The 20,678-nt window shown below is 43.8% G+C and overlaps 1 long non-coding RNA gene across 1 annotated transcript; it reads left to right on the forward strand.

Moving 5' to 3' along the window:
• Positions 1 to 4,088: 4,088 nt before the first annotated feature.
• LOC132538032 (uncharacterized) lies at positions 4,089 to 20,408 on the forward strand. Its single transcript, XR_009549443.1, has 3 exons — positions 4,089 to 4,366; positions 17,593 to 17,736; positions 19,447 to 20,408. It is a non-coding gene; the product is annotated as an uncharacterized LOC132538032 (long non-coding RNA).
• The last annotated feature ends 270 nt before the right edge of the window (positions 20,409 to 20,678 follow it).

Here is a 20,678-nt window from a genome sequence, read left to right on the forward strand (position 1 = left end):
TCTCTTCCTCTCCTTCCTTCTCTGTCTTTATCTCTCACCGTCTTGCAATGAACAGATTGACTTTAAAAAAAAAAAAGACAAGGTAAAAGAAGGGACTGGGATGTGGGGCATGTCTTAGACTGTGGATGTTACAATACACAAGTACCCAGGTTCAAGAATCCAACCTTCACAGCTTCATGATCTGTAAAGCAGTACTGTATCTCTCCTTCCCTCTCTCTCTCTCTCTCTCTCTCCACATGTCTTCCCCTCCTCTCAATTTCTCTCTGTCTCTATCCAAAGTAAGTGAATATAAAAAGAAAAAAGATGTCCACCCAAATTAGTGGCAGAGTCCTGTAGACACTGAACTCTAGTAAAAATCTGGTGGCTATAAGTTAATAAATAAACAAACAAATCACATTCGTTTTTAATCTTAACATGGATTCTACTAGAAAGGTTGGTTAGAATTAGGGACAGATGTCAGCCCATCAGAGCCTCAACTTGCTTACTCAAGTCTGCAGAGGTGGCAAATTCAATCCCCAGCACCATCACAAGCCAGAGCTGAGCAGTGCACTGCTTCTCTCATCCTTTCCCTCCCTAGTCTCAACCTCTCTATCATAATAACTTGGACATTAAAAAGTGTGATAGCAGAAATGAATAATTTAAGAGATTAACTAGAATACTAATTTTTTTCTACTACTAAAAGATTATATAAATGGAAAAGAAGTGAAAAGCAGGAGAGAGTAACTGTAAGAATATCATTCTGCTGGCCTCTTCCATAAGGACCTTGCCCTTAGCATAAAGTGATATTAGGAACAGCCCCACTATCTGAAAGGAGGCTGGGTCATCCTGCCGTGCCACTCAAGGAAGACTGTTCCTGAACTGAGTGCAGCCTGGAAGGTTCCCAGCTGTGGCAGTGAACTAAGAGCTCAGACCAACAGGGACACTAAGGTCACACAGGCTTCTGTGCTAACTATAAATGTATATGGGCCCTGGGTCAGGTGTAGGTGGTAAATAGTTAATTTTATTCATATATATTTTTCTAAATTGGGAGCTACTCTCTGCCCTAATCCAACGTTCTAGCCTTTTTACTCTACTCTAACATCATCTTCTCAGACAACTCCATGTTAACTATCAAACTCAAGCAAAAACTACCATGGTTGTGGGCCTCCAGGAGCATGCCTAAAATGGACTTCCTAGCTTCTTTTCACCCCAAGATACCTATTCTCATCAGCTCTGTTTCTAATTTTTTCCCCTGTTCATTGCTCTTTTTTTTTATATATATACTTTATGTCTTACCATCTTCAGCCACTCAGTTGCAGGCTCTATCATGATTCCATTCTGATTTCCCAGGGCAGATGACTCCACCAGTATGTTCTGGAACCTCACCTCTCCAGAGCCCTACCTCACTAGGGAAAAATAGAAACAGGCTGGGAATGGGGGGAGGGGAGAATACAGGTCCTAGCAAATGATGACAGAGGACCTAGTGGGGGGTGTATTGTTATGTGGAAAACTGAGAAATGTTATATGTACAAACTATTGTATTTACTGTCGAATATAAAACATTAGTCTCCCAATAAAGGAAAAAAAGAAAGAAAGAAACAGGCTGGGGGTATGGATCAACCTGCCAATGCAACAGAGAAGCATTTACAGAAACCGGAACTCCTAGTTGCTGCACCCCCAAAAGAATTTTTATCCATATCCCCAATGGGGGAGAACAGATAGAGGGAAGATGACCAGAGGACTCTGAACTCCAACTCCATCAGAACCCAGAGAGAGAAGACGAAGAAGGAAGGGATACTTAGAGGTAGTAACAGGTATATATGTGTGTGGCTTAGGAAGGAAGAGAAGATGAGACCATGGCGGGGTGGGGGAGGCAAATATATACAAATATAGGAGACAGATGTTGAAATAATAGTTAATCCATGTCCACAACCTTAAGAGAACTGCTATAGCTTATAATGGAGGAATTGGACATTCAAAACTCTGGTGGTAGAAACAGCATGGGTAGCACTCCTATTATCTTATAATTGTGTATATCAATAATAAATCACTAAAAAAAAAAAAAGATTAACAGTGGGTTCAGGTAGTGCTGCACCGGGTAGAGTGCACATGTTACAGTGTTCAAGGGCCAAGGTAAATACCTTTGCTCCACTCCTGGAGTAGGACAGTTTCACAAGTGGTGAAGCACTGCTGTAGATGTTTCTATCTCCCTCTCTATGTTTCTCTCCATCTTTCTTTTTTTTCTATCTTTCAAATATATAAGTAAATAAAAAAATACATGAACAACTTTTTTACAAAAGAAAAATGAAGTAGAGAAAAGATGATCAATCTACTAATTAAGGGACCCCAAGAAGTTAATAAGAGGCAGAGAAAGCTATGAGGTAATGAATTGCTAATTACAGGGCATAAAAAACCTTCAAAGTAGGCTGGGAGTATGGATCAACCAGTCAGTATCCATGTTCCATGTGGAAGCAATTACAGAAGCCAGACCTTCCACCTTCTGCATCCCACAATGACCTTGGGTCCATACTCACAGAGGGATAAAGAATAGGAAAGCTATCAGGAGAGGGGATGGGATAAGAAGATCTGGAGGTGGGAATTTTGTGCAGTTTTACCACTCTTGTCCTAGGGTTTTGTTAATGTCTCCTTTTTAAAATAAATGAATGAATAAATAAATAAATGAATGAATAAGTCACCAACTACAAGAGGAATTCTTCATAAAAAGTGAAGCAGAGCTGTTAGTGTCTGTTTTTTCTGTCTTTCTGTTTATGTTTATCCTTCTCTTTCAACTTCTGTCTCTACTGAAAATAAATTAGTTAATTAATAATCATTAAAAAAAAAAAACCCTGCAGGGATGCGGGCAGTAGCTCAGCGGGTTCAGTGCATGTGGCGCTAAGTGCAAAGACTGACTAAGAATCATGGTTGGTTCTGGGTTCCAGCCCCCTCTCCCCACCTGCAGGGGATTCACTTCACAAGTGGTGAAGCAGGTCTGCAGGTGTCTCTCTTTCTCTCCCCCTCTGTCTTCCCCTCCTCTCTCCATTTCTCTCTGTCCTATCCAACAATGACAACATCAATTACAACAATAATAAAAAAACAAAGGCAACAAAAGGGAAAATAAATGAATAAATGAATAAATAAATAAATAAACCTGCAAAGGTTACAACAGTCTACCTGCTTTTCCAATAATAACCACTGCAGGACACCAAACACCAGAACCATAGTATCCAGCAAGCTCAATTCACAACAAACTCATGTCCTGGGCAACATCTCAGTTTGATACAGCAGCTGACAGCAGACTCCTGGATTGTGGGAAAGGTCATCACATTGGCAAAGCAATGTATTCAAACAATAAAACATCTAACATATCCAGGTTTCACACAATCTTTGTTTTGAGAAGCTACAGTTTTTCTTTAGTCATAGTTGGGATTACTTTAATTAAGGGAAAATCCCATTTAATCAGAAAAGCAAGCATGTTTCTAGAAAGCCCTTAGTTCCTATGTTTAGACCCCAAATGTGAGGAAATGTCAGCACATCCACTTCAAAGTTTACCTTATGTGTTCATTCCACCTGATACGGCCTGCTCCCCCAGATCAGAGGGAAAATAGACTAGCCATCTGCTCCCTTCATTCAGCGATGTCCAGGAGCCCAGAACAGGGCCTGTGCTCACTGGAGATTCTCCCTGGAGAAGGATGGGATCAAAGTCAGGAGGAGTTTTTGAGATCACCCATTTATTTAGCTGAGGCGGGGGGGGGGGGGGGGAAGAAACTGAGTGAAAATCAACTCTTAGGACAAATTGACCAGATTTCCCAGATATCAGCCTCTTAGAAGCTGTCTCAAGAAATCAACCACTGGTGTTCACAGTCACTTTTGTGCCTCACAAGAGAGTTTATCAACAGAATATAATGAAAATAGTCCCAATCAGCTACAGAGAAACATCTTAGTAGAATTCTGGAGTTATAAAGGAATTCCCAGGGTTCCTTTATAAAACATCTTCTACCTCGAACAGTTTCTAGTGTCAGGAACAGTTCCTACTTCCCTTACAACTGTTTAGTTTCAGGTAGATTTCAAAATGTATTCAAAGTGCATGCAAATAAATAATGACAGAAATATTTTAGAAAATTCTGCTTCTGACTGTCAGCAACGCAGCAATTCTGCTCTAGTGATTAATCGTCTAATTGCATTATTCAAACTAAATTTGAGTACCAACTACAGCGTTATTGGACTCCGTGGTGGCTTCCTCAGTGACCTGATGGATGGAAAACATCACAGCAAACTGTGGCTTCTTATGGTTGAGCTGCCTCTTCTGAAACCTGGGCTCATTGACAGAAAGGACATGCTGAAACAAAGGTTGCATTTAGTGGACTCATGATGTCTACAAATTATCTAGGTTGGCTGTGTTTTAATTTTTTCTGTTTCCAACTGAAAAAAAATCTTATATTAAGAAAGTTGGTTCAGAGAATGAATTCTTTTTTTTTAATATTAATTTATTTACTTCCTTTTGTTGCCCTTGTTGTTTTACTCTTGTAGTTATTATTGTTGTTGTCGTTGTTGGATAGGACAGAGAGAAATCGAGAGAGGAAGGGAAGACAGAGATGGGGGAGATGTTGGGACCATGTGTAAGCCTGATAGAGCTTAGGGAGAACCACCCCCATCCTTGGATGGAGGTCTGAGAAGATAACCTCTTTGTAAGTCTCTCTCAACCAAGGTGAGCATAAGGGGAGAAACTCAGACTTGGTTCTTTCCTTATTGACTCTCAGGCCCACAGAAACCCCAGTACTTCCCTCCATTAACTGCAGGCCACAGATTCACTTATTCAAAGTCACCTTCTCATCACAGAAGAACACACCTTATCACACACTTCGTCACACACCTCAGACCCCAGACAAGAGAAATTCCAAACTATATGGCTTTTTGATATCCATCTTCTCTCTGTCTCACCCTATGGGTATAACCCCTATGCTTCTCTCAAATACCTTTGGATAATTAAGTTGCTTGTGTCATGGAGAATAACTGTTTTGTATCTCATCAATTCCTGTCATATCAGCCCCCTACCTTAGGGGCATGCCGACCGTTAAGAAACCTGTAATTTCTGACATATTTCAACAATAATTTCCTTCATTGCTTATCTATTTAACTCATGTCTACTTTGCTAATAATCGGACTCTAGGATTCTACAGATTCTACGGATTCTGGGACTCTAGGATTCTAGGACTCTAGGATTCTACGGATTCTAGACATGCTATGAGTCCCCTGGTGTCTTTTACTTTGTGTCACCCCTGTCGTGAGCGAGAAAGAACCAGCCCATTACCTTTCCCCTGGAGACCACCCTGCCAGAGAGAGAGAGAGAGAGATACCGAAAGGGAGAGAAAGATAGACACCAGCAGACCTGCTTCACCCGCTTATAAGGTGACTCCCCTGCAGGTGGGGAGCTGGGGGCTTGAACCAGGATCCTTACAACAGTTCTTGTGCTTTGTGCCACATGCGCTTAACCACTGTGTTATTGCCCAACTCCTTGGGGGAATGAATTCTTGTAGTAACTGCTTAAAGTGTATTCTTCTCAAAGAAAAGAAAGGAAATCATTATCAAGGAATAATCTAAATTAATCCAATAAAGGAAAAGTATTGAGGTCTGCTAAGTGTTCAGTATGTGCCATTATTAATAAAATGCAAGTACTGCACAGTGAGCTAACCACGCTTATAATGGCTGGCTGGGGGTGTGAAAGAAGGGCTGAAGCATGAATGATGAGACACAAAGGGAAGTATTATGATCATGGTGTGTAGACACATAGCAGAAACACTTACAGCATCACCTTAATGTCAAAGAGGCCTCTAAGATTCAGGAAATGGGGTGCATGAAAAATGAGGGACAACCATCTTTATTGTGAGACTTGTAGTTGCACTGGACTTTTCAAACTGTGCACATACCCATCTGGCAAAAATCAGAAGACATCCTCGTAGGTCAGAACTGGTTTGTGGGATTTTTCTCAAAGTAGTATCATAGGAATGATACAATGGTGGATAAGAGCAACCTCGGGCTTGGGGAGGAGGAAAGGAACTGAGTTGACAGAATAATTGAGAAATAGCTCTCTTAGATGTGATGAGTGAACTAATTAAGGAGATGACATCTGGAGAGTGAAGGGCCAGCGCACTAAACTCTACTCATTATGAGAGAGAGATGGAGAGGGAGAGGGGCAGGAGAGAGAGAGTGTGAGAGAGAGAGAGAGAGATGGAGAGAGCAAGCTACATTCGGGCAGCAGGAGGAAGACAAACAATAGAGTAGAAGATAATATAACAAAATTTCTTCAAGTATAAGAATTTCATTATTTTTACTTTGTCATTTTCCACTTTTAACACTATGACTTTTCCCAGTTCCAATATTTCATTATTTTATTGAGGAAGTGTTGATTTATAGTATTTTTATTGTCAGAAGAGTACATTCCTGGGAGTCCGACGGTACAGCAGCGGGTTAAGCTCAAGTGGCGCAAAGCACAAGGACCTGTGTAAGGATTTCAGTTCAAGCCTGTTGTTGAGGTGGTCTGGTGTTGGGCTGCACCGCGGAGAAGAGAGTGGATGTCCAGAGCAAAGGGGTACACAAATCTTTATTATAGGATGGGGGGGGTTTGGTTCAGACCACGTGGAGCCAGCCGGCAATGGCTGACCACGGGGGGAGAGCAGGGAGCGAGACCTCAGAGAGGGAGAGCTGAGAGCCCAGAGAGAGAGGGGGGGCGAGGGGGCTTTTTATTGGGCAACAACCAGAGGTGACGTGTAGGGCCAGGATTGGTTGAAGGGGGCAATGCTAGGGTTTCGCGCGACGTAGTAAAGCCTGGGGTTGGAGAGTGCATCAGAATAACTCCTCAGCAACATCTCTTCCTATCCCTTTATATCTAAATGGACACAGTAAAGAAAAATGGAATGGAGCAGGCTTAAATGTTTTAGAGGAATGCCATGCTCAGGTGGGAAGATGTAGGACTTTCTGTGGAGGATGGAAGGCTTAAATGGCTGCGAACCTTGTGAGATTTATGTGTCCTCCTGTGCTCAACCCCTCTTTAGAGAGAGAGACTTACCTGGAGAGACTCATCTCATAGGTTTAAGCACAGCCTGCTCAACCATCTCTTCACAGTATCTCTACATCTTTTCTATCTTTCTATCTAGTAATTGCATAAGATGTACAAAGTCTGTAAAAGAGTATCATGGGGCAGAAACCTTTTGGGCATAAGCCTAAATGATATAACAAAGCAGGAAGGGACAAGTAGGGGAGTAGTAAAAGCCAGTGTGGTGTGAAGGGAGGGGTTGGTGTGTAAAGGAACATTCCCTGCTTGGGTGGGGAAAGGGGCAAGGGTACATAATGAGGGGGAGGCGGGAGGCATGACCCACCAAACAGAGGGGCTATTTGGCATTGTATAGTCCTCAAGGCAACGGTCTGTAAAGTCTATGAATTACTCAGGATCAGTCTATGAAAAACCAGCAGCGTGAAGGGAAATAAGCTGCTTCAAAATTGTGTAAAATGTATATAGGGTATGTCAGAAAGTCCGATACAAGTCTCAGTCCGAAGTAGATGGCTAGGGGAAGAAATTGGCAGGGGATGCAACGCTGCATGAGGGAGGTCAGCTGCTGGAATGTTGCTTTTCTGTAGATAGCCAGCTGGAACTGCCAACACGTGATAAGCAGGTCAGAAGCAGGAACGGTAACCAGGCATGAAGAAAGTTCTGTCCTTGGAGTCTGTGTATCAGATTCTTCAGATCGCGTTGAGTGACATCTAGGGTTTCAGGGGGTGTGCCACGGTAGTCGTGCCATCTAGTGGGTTATGTCAGGGTGTGCAGGGGTTCAGATGGTTTTTCCGGGATTCCTGTGAAAGAAACACAAACAATCTGCTTCTGGTGGTTAATTTGAACTTGTAACAAGTTATAGGTTTGTTATAGTTGATACCTAGATGATTATAATTGGTTTAGAATCTCTTTATGATTTTATTTAAAGGTCATCTAATGTGACCTCCTGTAGCAGCCTCTACCACAGGATCTTGAGACCAATTTTAGCTAAAATATGTATTTTAAACAGACTCAAATTGCTTAGAGAGTTAACGCATATTCGTGACAATGATTTTAACGTTTACAGTGCCAGATTGATGCCAGATCTGTTGTGGATTAATTTCCACAAGATAGTTTACAGGGCACCTTTGGGGGCCCTTCAAAGGTGTCCTGTATATAAAATTTATATAGTTTAGTTTTGGGAATGAATAGTCACGTTGAACATTTAGACTTTTGCCTAAATAGTAAGTTACCTTAACAAATTAATTTTTACCTTGTCTGGTAAAAGTGTAGCTGTAGGGTTACACTTTTGACCGTTAAGTTAGTGTTACCAAACTTGAGACATACCCATAAACATTTAGTTATAACAAACTGGAGGAAAAAGTACTTTTGTTATAAAAACACATTATTTAAAAACAAATTTAAATCCGTCATTAGTCACACAGTTTAAGACTAAACACTTACATATATACCAAAACTATATATAAAATTCAAAAGAGAGAAAAAGAAAAAAAATTTTGGAATGTTTCTGGACGTCTCCAGAAACTTTGGCTGCGTCCAGCATTTTTATATAAAGCCAATTACCTTTTAAAGTACTCCAAGCAGATGGGTCATGCAAAAAAAAATTTTTTTGTCATTCAACACACTCACTCACAAAAACAACTGGCCAGTTATAACATAAGACATACAGGGAAAGGGTAGGAGAGAGGTCTCTGTGAGCCAGATTTTGCAGGTTCTGCCATGTCGTATTACGGATCCTGGGATGTATCCTGCATCTGGTCCTCTTGTAGTATTTTTTGTTCTTCAGGAATAACAGCGCCATCCTGCGGGTATTGTCGGACATGGTGGGCAGGAACCCAGACAGGTTTAGAGAAATTTTGAGGAAAAATGCATGCGAAACCCCTTCCCATGGTCAATAATGGGTTAGGCCCTTTCCAAATTTTATCGAGTGGGTCTCTCCATTTGACCTTAATAGATGGGAGGGTAGATGGTGTTTGCCGAGTGAAGAATAATAGGGGGTAAGGCCAAGTTATTGTAAATATTAAAGAGATTTAACATAGTTAAGGCTTTTGCTAGCTGGATATTGGGGGGATATGTTCCTCCTTTATCTTTATTTAGTTGAGCCTTCAGAGTTTGATGGGCCCTCTCGACAATGCCTTGTCCCTGTGGATTGTAGGGAATGCCCGTGGTATGAGTGATATTCCAGAGGGAACAAAAATCTTTAAATTGTTTGCTTGTAAACATAGGTGCATTATCTGTTTTCAAAAATAATGGGATCCCCATAACGGCAAAACAAGAGAGCATATGGCTTACAAGCTTTTTAGCACTTTCTCCTGTCTGAGCTGTAGCCCACATAAATTTAGAAAAGGTATCAATTGAGACAAACACATATTTTTGTTTGCCAAAGTTTGGTATGTGGGTGACATCAATTTGCCAAATAGCATTAGCTTTTAAACCTCAGGGGTTAACCCCAAGGGTCTGGATAGCAGGTGTCTTTATGAGACTTGCACAAGAAGAGCATGTAGCGAGGATATGTTTTAACTGTGGTACAGGAACATCAGGGAATCGAGCTTGAAGGCCTTTAAGATTAACATGGGTTAGAGAATGAAAATTAGCAGGATCAGAGACAGAGACTGGGAAAGTTCCTGTGTAGGCAAGGCGGTCAACTGCGGCATTCCCTTCGGACAGGGAACCAGGAAGAGGGCTGTGGGAATGAAGGTGTTGAATATACAGTGGTTGGGTTCGAGAACAGAGCACAGAGGCGATTTGAATCAAGAGAGGGGAAAGTGGGTTGTCATCAATTTTCACATAAGAACGAGCAAGCCATGGAAGTAAGTTAACAGTATACACACTGTCAGAAAAAAGGTTGAAGGATTCTGGTACAGCTTTTAGTGCAAGAAAAACAGCATAAAGTTCTTTGTACTGAGGGGAATTATCAGGAAGCTCAGCAAAGAGAGGTTTAGGAGATTGTTTGTCTGGGTTATATATAAGGGCAGCAGCTCCCCTTTTTCCGCCATCAGTAAAGATTGTAGGAGCAGAGGGAATGGGATCCCAAGAGAAAAGTTTAGGTGCTAGTAGAGGCAGAAGAGGTAAAGAAGCTATCAATTTACTAGAAGGAAAATGGTTATCTATTTGTCCTGGAAACCCCACGAAGCTTATGGCAAAGCGGGAATGATGGCGTATAAGCCACTCTGTATCTGTGAGAGAAAAGGGCAGAATGATTAAATCTGGTTCTTTCCCTAAGACCTGCACAGACCTATTTCTCCCTTGGTGAATCATGAATGCTAACGTGTCTATCTCAGTGAGGAGTCTTGGAGCTCCTCCTACTGGCGTGTGAAGCAATTCGAGAACCCCATGGTCTTGCCACAGTGCCCCTACTACTGTGGGGGTGTAGTTGAAGATTAGAAGGTTTACCGGAGAGGACGGGGAGAATCGAACAAGGTGCATGTCCTGGAGGGCCTGGTTAACCCTTTCCAGTGCCAAGGAGGCCTCAGGAGTTAACTTACATTTTGAAGAGGGCTGTTTGTTTCCTTTCAACAGGTCAAACAGTGGTTGGAGGCAGCTTGTGGGCAGATAGAGATACTGCCTAAGCCAATTTAAATTTCCTAGAAAACTTTGTAAAGAAGCAAGAGTAAGGTTAGAAGGGAAGGTAATATTAGGTTTTAAGGGACGAATTTGCATTAGAGAAATCTCTGAACCTAGGAAGGATATTGGAGGGATTAGCTGTATCTTCTCAGGGGCTACATTAAGGCCGCTTTTCTTTAATGCAGGAATGAGAAAATCATGTAAGGCATAGAGATCTGTATCTGACTTTCCCCATATTAAAATATCATCTGTATAATGAAAAGTATTAAGGCCCTTATGAATATATGGGACAAGGGCAGATTTAACAGCCTCCTGACAAATTGTAGGACTATTGGCCATACCCTGGGGCAGCACTACCCATTCAAATCTATCAGCAGGGCTGGCATTATTAATAGATGGAACAGAGAAGGCAAAACGTTTACAATCTCGCGGATGCAAGGGGATAGAGAAAAAACAATCTTGTATATCAATAGCTATGATTGGAATTCCCGTGGGAATTGCAGAAGCAAGAGGCAAACCCCTTTGGGGGGAGCCCCAGACCTGCATGGTTTTATTTACTGCACAGAGATCTTGAAGGAGGCACCATTTTCCCGAGCGCTTTTTAATCACAAAGACAGGAGTATTCCATGGGCTTCGAGAACGACGAATGTGTCCCAAGGACAACTGATCTCGGACGAGCTATTTTAGAATTTTTAGCTTATCCCTAGGTAAAGGCCACTGTTCCACCCAGACAGGCTCATTAGAAAGCCAGCTTAAGCGGGGTGTTTGGCTACGAACAGTGGCATTTAGTATTGGGGGTGCTGAATAGACCTGGTATCGCGGGAATGAGTTTTACGCTCTGTAGAGGCGTCTGTGGATATCCTAACATCAAGACATTCCAGAAGATCCCTGCCCAGTAAGTTGGTGCTAATATTAGCTACCAAAGGGCGGAAGTGTCCAGTAGAACCTTCTGGGTCTTCCCACATGAGCGAGTCTCGTGTGCAAAATGCTCTGGTCATCCCTCCTATTCCATGTAAACTGGGTCCAGGGATAAGTTCCCAATCTTGGGGAACCTCTTCTTGCCTTAAAATCGTCTTTTCTGCCCCCGTGTCAATCAAAAATTTAAAAGGAATATTGCCAATCTTTACTGTCATAGAAGGGTGGCCCCATTCTAAAACCGGAGTGGTCCACAATATCTCATGCCCCGAATTTGTACCATTCAGGGGCAAACCATCTTTATGAAATTGGGACCAACAATCTCTCTTCCAATGAAACCCCTTACGACATTTTGGACAAACAGTACGTGGTCTCTGGCTCCCTGACTGAAAGCGGGGTTGCTCTGGCTGGAGCCGTGGTTTCCCTGACTGGAGGCATGGTCGCAACTTATCAGGACATTGGTTACGCCAATGTCCTTGGAGACCGCACTGAAAGCAGGCCCCGTTTTGCTTACGTGGGGCAACTGCATAGACCTATGTCATAGCAGGTGCCCCATAATTGCCTGATGTAAGTTCCTGTGTCGCTAGAATCCAATTATCTGGGTGTAGGTGTTTAAGATTAAGGCATACCTGACGGAATTGTGGTGTCATGCCTTCCCAGACAATAGAGCCCAGGAGTAGTTTGCGGACATCAGGATTATAAACCTTTCTCTCTAAGCTTCTCTTCACCCTTGAGATGAAGCTCGCCAATGATTCATCAGAGCCTTGGTGAAAAGAGTTAATGGGAGCTGACGGATCTACATCAGGTGTGGTCACCCTTTCCCATGCTTGTGTTGCACAGATGCGTACCTGTTCAAAATAACCGGTTGGAAACCTGGCTTCTGCCTGCTGAGCTCCAGATTCATAAGCTCCTGCTCCAAACAAGGCATCAGAATTCCATTCTACCTGTTTGTTACTATTTTCCTGCGATTGTCTAGAGCACTCATCGCGGAAGCATGCCTGCCACTGAAGATAGAGTGGGTCTGGGAGTGCAGCACGAGCCAGATCTTTCCAGTCTTGTGGTGTATTTAAATGCTGGTAAAAGCTCCTCAAGACGGACTTGGTCCACTGAGAATGCATTCCATCCTCCCTGACTGCTTGTCTGAGTGCTCCAAATACTATAGAGGAATATGGCTGCCACGGCTGAGGTTTTTGTTTAGAAGGCTGCCACGGCTGAGGGTTTTGTTTAGAAGGGGCCAAGTTTACCGGGAATGTGTGGATTTGGTCCGATGGCGTGGGAGAGGGAGCTACAGAAGTGGAAAGTGCTGTAGAAACTGCTGTAGTGGCTGCAGGGGAGACTAAATGCATATCTATGGGGACGGAGCTCCTGGGGTGGACTGCACATGGTTTAAAATCCTTAAATGCTGAAAAAATATCCTTTAGCTCTCGTATCTCAGCCACTAGGTCCCTTAATGGTGACGTATCAGCAGGGGGCGGGGTCAGGGAGGAGGAAGCCTCAGGCAGAGCTGAAACCACGACGGCAGGTGCCGGGGGCGGAGCTGAAACCAGGGCGGCAGGGGCCTCAGGCGGGGTCAGGAATGCAGAAGCTGCAGGCGGAGCTGAAACTGGGCTGCAGGGGCCAGGGGCGGGGTCAGGAACAAGGAAGATGCAGGCGGAGCTGAAACCCGGGCGGCAGGGTCAGGGACTCAGAAACCTCAGGTGGAGCTGAAACCGGGGAGGCAGGGGGCGGGGTCAGAGGAGGAGCGTCCGAACATGTGTGCGTGTCTGTGGGAACGGAATTCTTGGGTTTAGCCGCTGATCGCTTAGGACGTCTAAGTCTTAAGCACATGTGATTTAACTCTCGTACCTCAGCCTCAAGGTCACTTATCCTTATGGCATACCACGTTTTACATATCTTGAAAGTGGCGACCACAGTTAAAAAAATCCAAGGGGTAGCGAAAATTAAACCGTTTATGACAGCGCGAATCTGTCCCAGGTCAAGAGATAATGACTGGGACACCTCCTCATAAAACGAGAAATTTCCCATGGTGGAGGGAAACGCAGGGCCACAGAAGTGGGCAGATGCCACTTACCTGTGTCTGGGCGGTTTCAGAGACCTCAGGCCGGGCGTGGTGTGGGTACGGGACACGATGGGCGCCAGATGTTGTTGAGGTGGCCTGGTGTCGGGCTGCACTGCGGAGAAGAGAGCGGACGTCCAGAGCAAAGGGGTACACAAATCTTTATTATAGGATGGGGGGGTTTTGGTTCAGACCACGTGGAGCCAGCCGGCAATGGCCGACCACGGGGGGAGAGCAGGGAGCGAGACCTCAGAGAGGGAGAGCTGAGAGCCCAGAGAGGGGGGGGTGAGGGGGCTTTTTATTGGGCGACAACCAGAGGTGACGTGTAGGGCCAGGATTGGTTGAAGGGGGCAATGCTAGGGTTTCACGAGGCATGATGTGTAGGGCCAGGATTGGTTGAAGGGGGCAATGCTAGGGTTTCGTGCGGCATAGTAAAACCTGGGGGCGGAGACTGCATCAGAATAACTCCTCAGCAACACAAGCCCCTGGCTCCCTACCTGCAGGGGAGTCGCTTCCCATGCAATGAAGCAGGTCTCTAGGTGTCTGTCTTTCTCTCCCCCTCTCTGTCTTCCCCTCCTCTCTCAATTTCTCTCTGTCCTGTCTAACAATGAAAACATCTATAACAACAATAACAACAACAACAATAAAAAACAAGGGCAACAAAAGGGAAAATAAATAAATATTTAGTAAAAGTTAAAGAAGAGTACATTCCTACTTTTCATTAAAACAGATAATCAAGGATGCTGGGTGATAGCACAGCAGATTTAGCGCACATGGCACAAATCACAAGGGCCAGCACAAGGATCCCAGTTCAAGCCCCCAGCTCCCTACCTGCAGGGGGTCACTTCGCAAGCAGTGAAGCAGGTCTGTCTATAGGTGTCTATTTTTCTCTCCCCTCTGTCTTCCTCTCATCTCTTGATTTCTCTCTGTCCTATCTAATAGCAACAACAACAGCTATAATAACAATAACAACTACAACAAGTGCAACAACAAGGGCAACATAGTGCGAAAAATGGCCTCCAGGAGCAGTGGATTCATAGTGCAGGCACCGAGCCCCAGCAACAGTCCTGGAGGCAAACAACAAAAAAACAAAAACAAAAAACCTCAGATAATCAGTATATTTCACCTTCAACCAAATCATCATCTTATTCTACCATAAGGATGTAGGCCCCAGACTTTCGTAATCCTCCCATTCCTTCTTCTGAGTCCTAAAATCTTCTGTGATAAACTATAGTCCATTGAATATTCTCTCAATATTTTCTTTTGTGAGTACTATGTTGTTTATTATTGGTGTGGTATGGGGGGTGTCTCCAAACTCTGGTGATGGTAGCAGTGTGAAACTATTCCTCTATAATCTAATCGTCTTGTAATACATTATTAAATAAGTATTCAAAAATAGAAAAAATACATCCTTTTACTACATATTGCTGGGATAGCCTGAAGGTGCTTCTTCCCGAGCTAGTGCTCTCTGGGTTGGAGAGAACTCAACTGGAGCCGATCTAGGCTGCTGCATGGGAGAGGGATCCGGAACTCGATGCCGCATTAACTTTGCAGGAGATACACTCTGGAACTCTCGGAGCTGGAAAGCAATTTCCAAGTGTCTTTAATCAGAAGAGCAGCTGTTTTTCTACTCTCCAAATAGGGTGGAAACAGGATGTGATATAGAGGGTGGAGCGAAAAGTGACTGATGGAAGATCAGGGTGTGACAAGGAGAGGACCAGGGTGTGACAAGGAGAGGAGAGGGGGTGGAGCAAGTGAGAATTCTACCACTAAACCACCAATGCCCTGGAGAGAGTGTGGTGCTTTATGTAAATATAAAAGTGATTTATGTAAATAGACCAAAGCTTTGAATCAGATCAATCAATCCCTATATAGGCATATGGTTAAGCAGAAGCCAGGGGGAGCTGGCATACTACCCAACATTTCCCCCTTTCTTTTTCACTATTTGCCATAGTATCAGGAGTGCGGGACACTTTGTGAGGCAGGGAGACTGATAAGAGGCACACTTTTTGGGGTTCTACTGTCCCTCCTTGCTCAACCTCTCCATAGGGAGAGAGACTAACAGGATTGACACACCCCTCAGGCTCAAGCCCTTCCAAGCTCAACCATATCTTCACAATTCCCCAACATCTCTCTCTTACTTAATGGCCATATATAACTTGGTCAATGTCTGTAAAAGGCTTCATCTCTGTCAGGGGAATAGCAGTGCAGGGGTGAACAGAAACCTGTTGGGAAGAAAGCAGAATGATAGCATGTAAGTGTCTTCAAAAAGAACTAGCACGAGACAGGGAGGGATAAGTAAGAGTAGCAAGAGACAGAGTGAACCTGATGGGTGGAGGAGTGGGGGCCTGATAAGCCGAGGGGATAGAGGGGTGATCTGGCATTGCAAAATCCTGAGTCAGCTGGCGGAAAGTTCTATGAACTGCTACAGTCATTCTTCAAGAAGTCCAGCAGTATAAAGGGAGTGTCCAGCAAGTTCTATAGAAGCATCAGTCCAATGTCAACGGCCAGGAAATAAATGCCACACATCTATCTTGATGGAGGAGGACAGCCACTGGAACTTTTCTTCTCTGTAGAGAGTAACCTGGAACCACCAAAACATGATGGGCGAAACAGAAGCAGGAAGAGCAGACACCGATGGTTGAGAGAAAGGCAATAGGAAAGTCTTGTCCTTTGGAGTCTGTGAATCAGGTTCTCCAGATCGTGTCAGGTCACATCATGGGTTTCGGGGGATGGCTGTAATTGTGGGTGATGTCAGAGGTCAGGGGTCCAAATGGATTTCCAGGAATTCCTTTGAGTAGATGCTTTTTCATGTGAAGACTTGACAGCATGTAGTATCATGAGTCCCCAGAGGGCGACCTAGTCCAAAAAGCTCCTCGAAATTCCATTTAGGGTGCTTCTGACTGTTCCTGCTGTATTGCTTCAGGCATCTACTTTTAAAAGCGTCTTCCCATCGAAGAAAGAATCCAATCAGGAGAGTAGAACTAACCACGTGTCTCCATTCTTGGGGACTGCCAGGGTACTGGAGAACGCTCCTCAAATTAGAGTAGTCCTTCTCCATGGGAAACATGCAAGAAGAAGTCCAGAAAGTCCCAGGGGAAATCCTTATGCATATCCCAAGGTCTACGATCACGGTCATAAAGAACCAAACGTGGCCTGGAGCAAAATGTAGTCCTTTTCCTCAGGAAACATGGGAGAGGGAATCCAGAAAGTCCAAGAAGAAATCTCCGTGCATCTCCCAAGCTCTATGATCCCGGTCATAAGAAGCCAAAGTTCCTGGTCAGGGAACCGAAATGTGGCCCAGAGTAAAATGCTCCAGAGACAGAGAAACTGTCTCATAATGAAACAGTAGAGGCTTTGGCAAACCTCTTCATAAGTAGAAAGGCAACCCATGGTGGATGGGTAGCCAAGTTTACTTATCTGGGCGATGGGCGGGTTAGGTCCCATGTCCGCCGGTGGCGGTCTCTGTTTCAGGGCTTATGTCAGTCCCTGTTCAGGCGCCAGATGCCGGGATAGCCTGAACGTGCTTCTTCCCGAGCTAGTGCTCTCTGGGTTGGAGAGAACTCAACTGGAGCCAATCTAGGCTGCTGCGTGGGAGAGGGATCCAGAACTCGTGCCACACTAACTTCGCAGGAGATACGCTCTGGAACTCTCGAAGCCGGAAAGCAATTTCCAAGTGTCTTTAATCAGAAGAGCAGCTGTTTTTCTACTCTCCAAATAGGGTGGAAACAGGATGTGATATAGAGAGGGTGGAGCGAAAAGTGACTGGTGGAAGATCAGGGTGTGACAAGGAGAGGACCAGGGTGTGACAAGGAGAGGAGAGGGGGTGGAGCAGGTGAGAATTCTACCACTAAAACACCAATGCCCTGGAGGGAGTGTGGTGCTTTATGTAAATGTAAAAGTGATTTATGTAAATAGACCAAAGCTTTGAATCGGATCAATCAATCCCTATATAGGCATATGGTTAAGCAGAAGCCAGGGGGAGCTGGCATACTACCCAACACATATTATACTTCTGGGTTTTTTTCTGTAGGTATTTCACAAAACTTGCATACTTTCATTAAAAAAAGAAGTGGTAGGATATATACTACATGGAATACTAGTCTGTAATGAAAAAAGATGAAATGGTGCCCTTTGAGACAAATGGATGAGTCTGGAGGTGATTATGCTTAGTGAAGTAAGTAAAGAGGTACTGTTTTCATTAACAGAGTGGGGGGGGAAGGAAGGAAGGACACTTAGAAGTAGCAATAGGTATAGGTGTGACTTAGAAAGGCAGTAGGGCAGAGGGTAAGTAGCATAATGGTTATGCAAAGAGACTCTCATACCTGAGGAGTTCTGGTTCAATCCCCCAACCCACTATAAGCTAGAGCTGATGAATGCTTTGGTTAAAAAGGAAAAGAAAAAGAAAAAAGAAATCAAATGAAGGCAGGAACACAGAAAATAAGGGGGGGGGACATAAAGATATAGACATGGGGGACAGGCAGTAGTGCATCAGTGTGAGGCACACAGTGTGAAATGCAAGGATCCAGGCTTAAGCCTGTTACAGAGCAAAAATCAAATCTCCATCCACTGCAAGGAAGCAAAAGATGTTTATTTACGAATTGCAATCCGGGCCGAGTGGTGACTGATGTTAGTCTACCAAGCTCGACCCTGAACAAGGCTCAAACCACACAAGTTATAGGATTTTAGAGTACATTTTGGTGGGGAATATGCAAAACTAGAATTTTATCACACACTCAATAGCATTTTACAGAAAACGCAGGATCCAATCATTTCAAACATTGCAATACCCTAAGCAGCTTATAAGAATTGTCTAATTTCAAGCCTTTATGCAAAATAGGGTCACCACACTTTCTCATTGTCAGCTAAGACCACTGGGCTATCAGCTCCCTCGACCTTGAGCAAGGGGTTGGGTTTCAAGGACTTGGTTAGGCTAGCTATTCTCTTTAAGACAAACAACAGGTGGCTTACATCTTGGTGTGTGGGTTTTGTCTAGCCCCCAATTTTTACAGGAATTTTCCACTGCAGGCAGAAAAGCACCTATACTTACAACTCATGCTTAAAATTTTACTTAAAGCAATTCTAAAGTTACTGCTTCTAACAGAGCCCTGGCTCCCCACCTGCAAGAGGGTCAATTGGTAAGCAGTGAAGCAGGTCTGCAGGTGTCTATCACTCTCTCTCTCTCTTCTGTCTTCCCTTCCTCTCTCAATTTCTCTCTGTCCTATCCAAAAACAACTATAACAGCAACAAAAATTGAAAAAAGATGACCACCAGGATCAGTGGATTCGTAGTGTAGGCACCGTGATAACCATGGAGAAAAAAAAAAAATATATATATATGATTTTACTCACATGTGGAATCTAGAGAATGAAAATACAGTGACTTTCAAAAAAAGTAAACAGAAGTAGTAAACAAATGTTTCTAAGGCTTTGTGAGAACTAGTGTACTTACAGTTGGAAAACAGAAGGTCTAGAACTTTTGTAGTGGGTGCAGTGTGGAACTATACTCTGTGATCTTATTAGCCTATAAATGACTAATAATGTCTTTTGTTTTATGGCCACCAAGGTGATCACTAGGGCTCTTTGCTGGTACCACAAATTGCTGAACCCAGAAGCCATTATTTCCTTTTTTTCCCCCTCTTGTTTTCTAGGACAGAGAGAAGTTGGGAGGGAAGAGGAGGTAGATAGGGAGAAGGAGAAAGAGACAACTGCATCATTGCTTCACCACTGGTGAGGCTTTACCATATGTACCTGGAGATCAGAACCTTGACCCCTTGTATTTGAGTTAAGCTGTATACCTGATACTGCCACTCAACCCCTAAAGTAGACTTCCTAGCTTCTTTCCACTCAAAGATCCCTATTTTCATCTGCTTTACTCCTCCTTTTAGGTTCCTATTTATTAAACATGTTGTTGTGTTCACTGACTTTTAGCTGCAGATCCTGACCTCCCAGGGAAAATGACCTCACCAGTGTGTCCTGGAACTTCACTTCTCCAGAGCTCTACTCCACTAGGGCAAGATAGAAATAGCCTGCGGTCATAATCCCAGAGGAATAAAGAACTGAAAACAGCCAAGACTTTTGCTTCTGTGTAGCCTATATTCTAGTGGGAATGCTGCGGTCTGGGACTAAGGTGGGTGTTTATAAAGACAGAAGCTGCAAAGTATTGTGGATCTTTAAAGAAATGTTGGGGAAAATATGGGAAGAGTAATCCATGGTATACTTCTTGAAGGATGGTAAGACCATGTTGGTATGCTTCTAATTCTGCTTCTAAAAACCCCTTCTGTTTCATTTGGTTTAATCCCCCCCTGCTTAACACTGCATTCTATTTACATAACCACTGCATGGCATTGGTTCAATCCCCACTGGTCCATGATGTGGTTTTGCTCCTCCCCATCTCCTTGTCACACCCTGATTTTCACCAGTCAGTTTTCTCTCCACCTTCTCTACATCACATCCTGTTCACACCCTACTTGGAAAGTATATAAGGACAGCATTGTTTGTTTTAGTTTTAGTTTTAGTCTAGCCCAGCATAGATTGTGCTGCATCCTGCATGAATAAAGAGATATTGCCTACAGCTCAACCATGAGTCCCGGGTCGTCTGTCTCCCGTCAGTGAAGCTCAGCCCGACAAGACCAGGATGACTAAAAATCCCTATTCTGATATTCTTGGTGCAGGGGCCACCCTGGTTCTTATGAAAACTACAAGTAGGAAGCTTCCTGCTACTGTCAAAACATGAGGACACACAGAAGAGAATGAAATTAATTTGTCCACTAGGAAAGAGCCTCAGATTTTTTTTTTCACCAGAATTATCACTATAGGTCAGTAGCATTTCCTTTTTGTTTTTTTTTTATTTTTTACATCACTGGGCAGAAATAAATTGTGTAATTATAGAAAATCAGAGGGGGAGAGAAGCATTTGTAGTCATTGCTTCACAAGGAATGAAGTTTCCTCTCTGCAGGTGAGGACAGGGGGCTAGAAGCCAGGTCCTTCTGCATGTTCGCATGTGCAGTAACAAGGTGCACCACCATGCAGCCCCAAGTCTCAATCTTTCACAGATACAGCAATCACCCAAAGACTGTGCTGGGCACTACAGCTGCCTGACCTGGTCATACAAAACCCA

This window comes from Erinaceus europaeus, chromosome 4 (genome assembly GCF_950295315.1).
Source record: "Erinaceus europaeus chromosome 4, mEriEur2.1, whole genome shotgun sequence".
Taxonomy (NCBI): Eukaryota; Metazoa; Chordata; class Mammalia; order Eulipotyphla; family Erinaceidae; genus Erinaceus; species Erinaceus europaeus.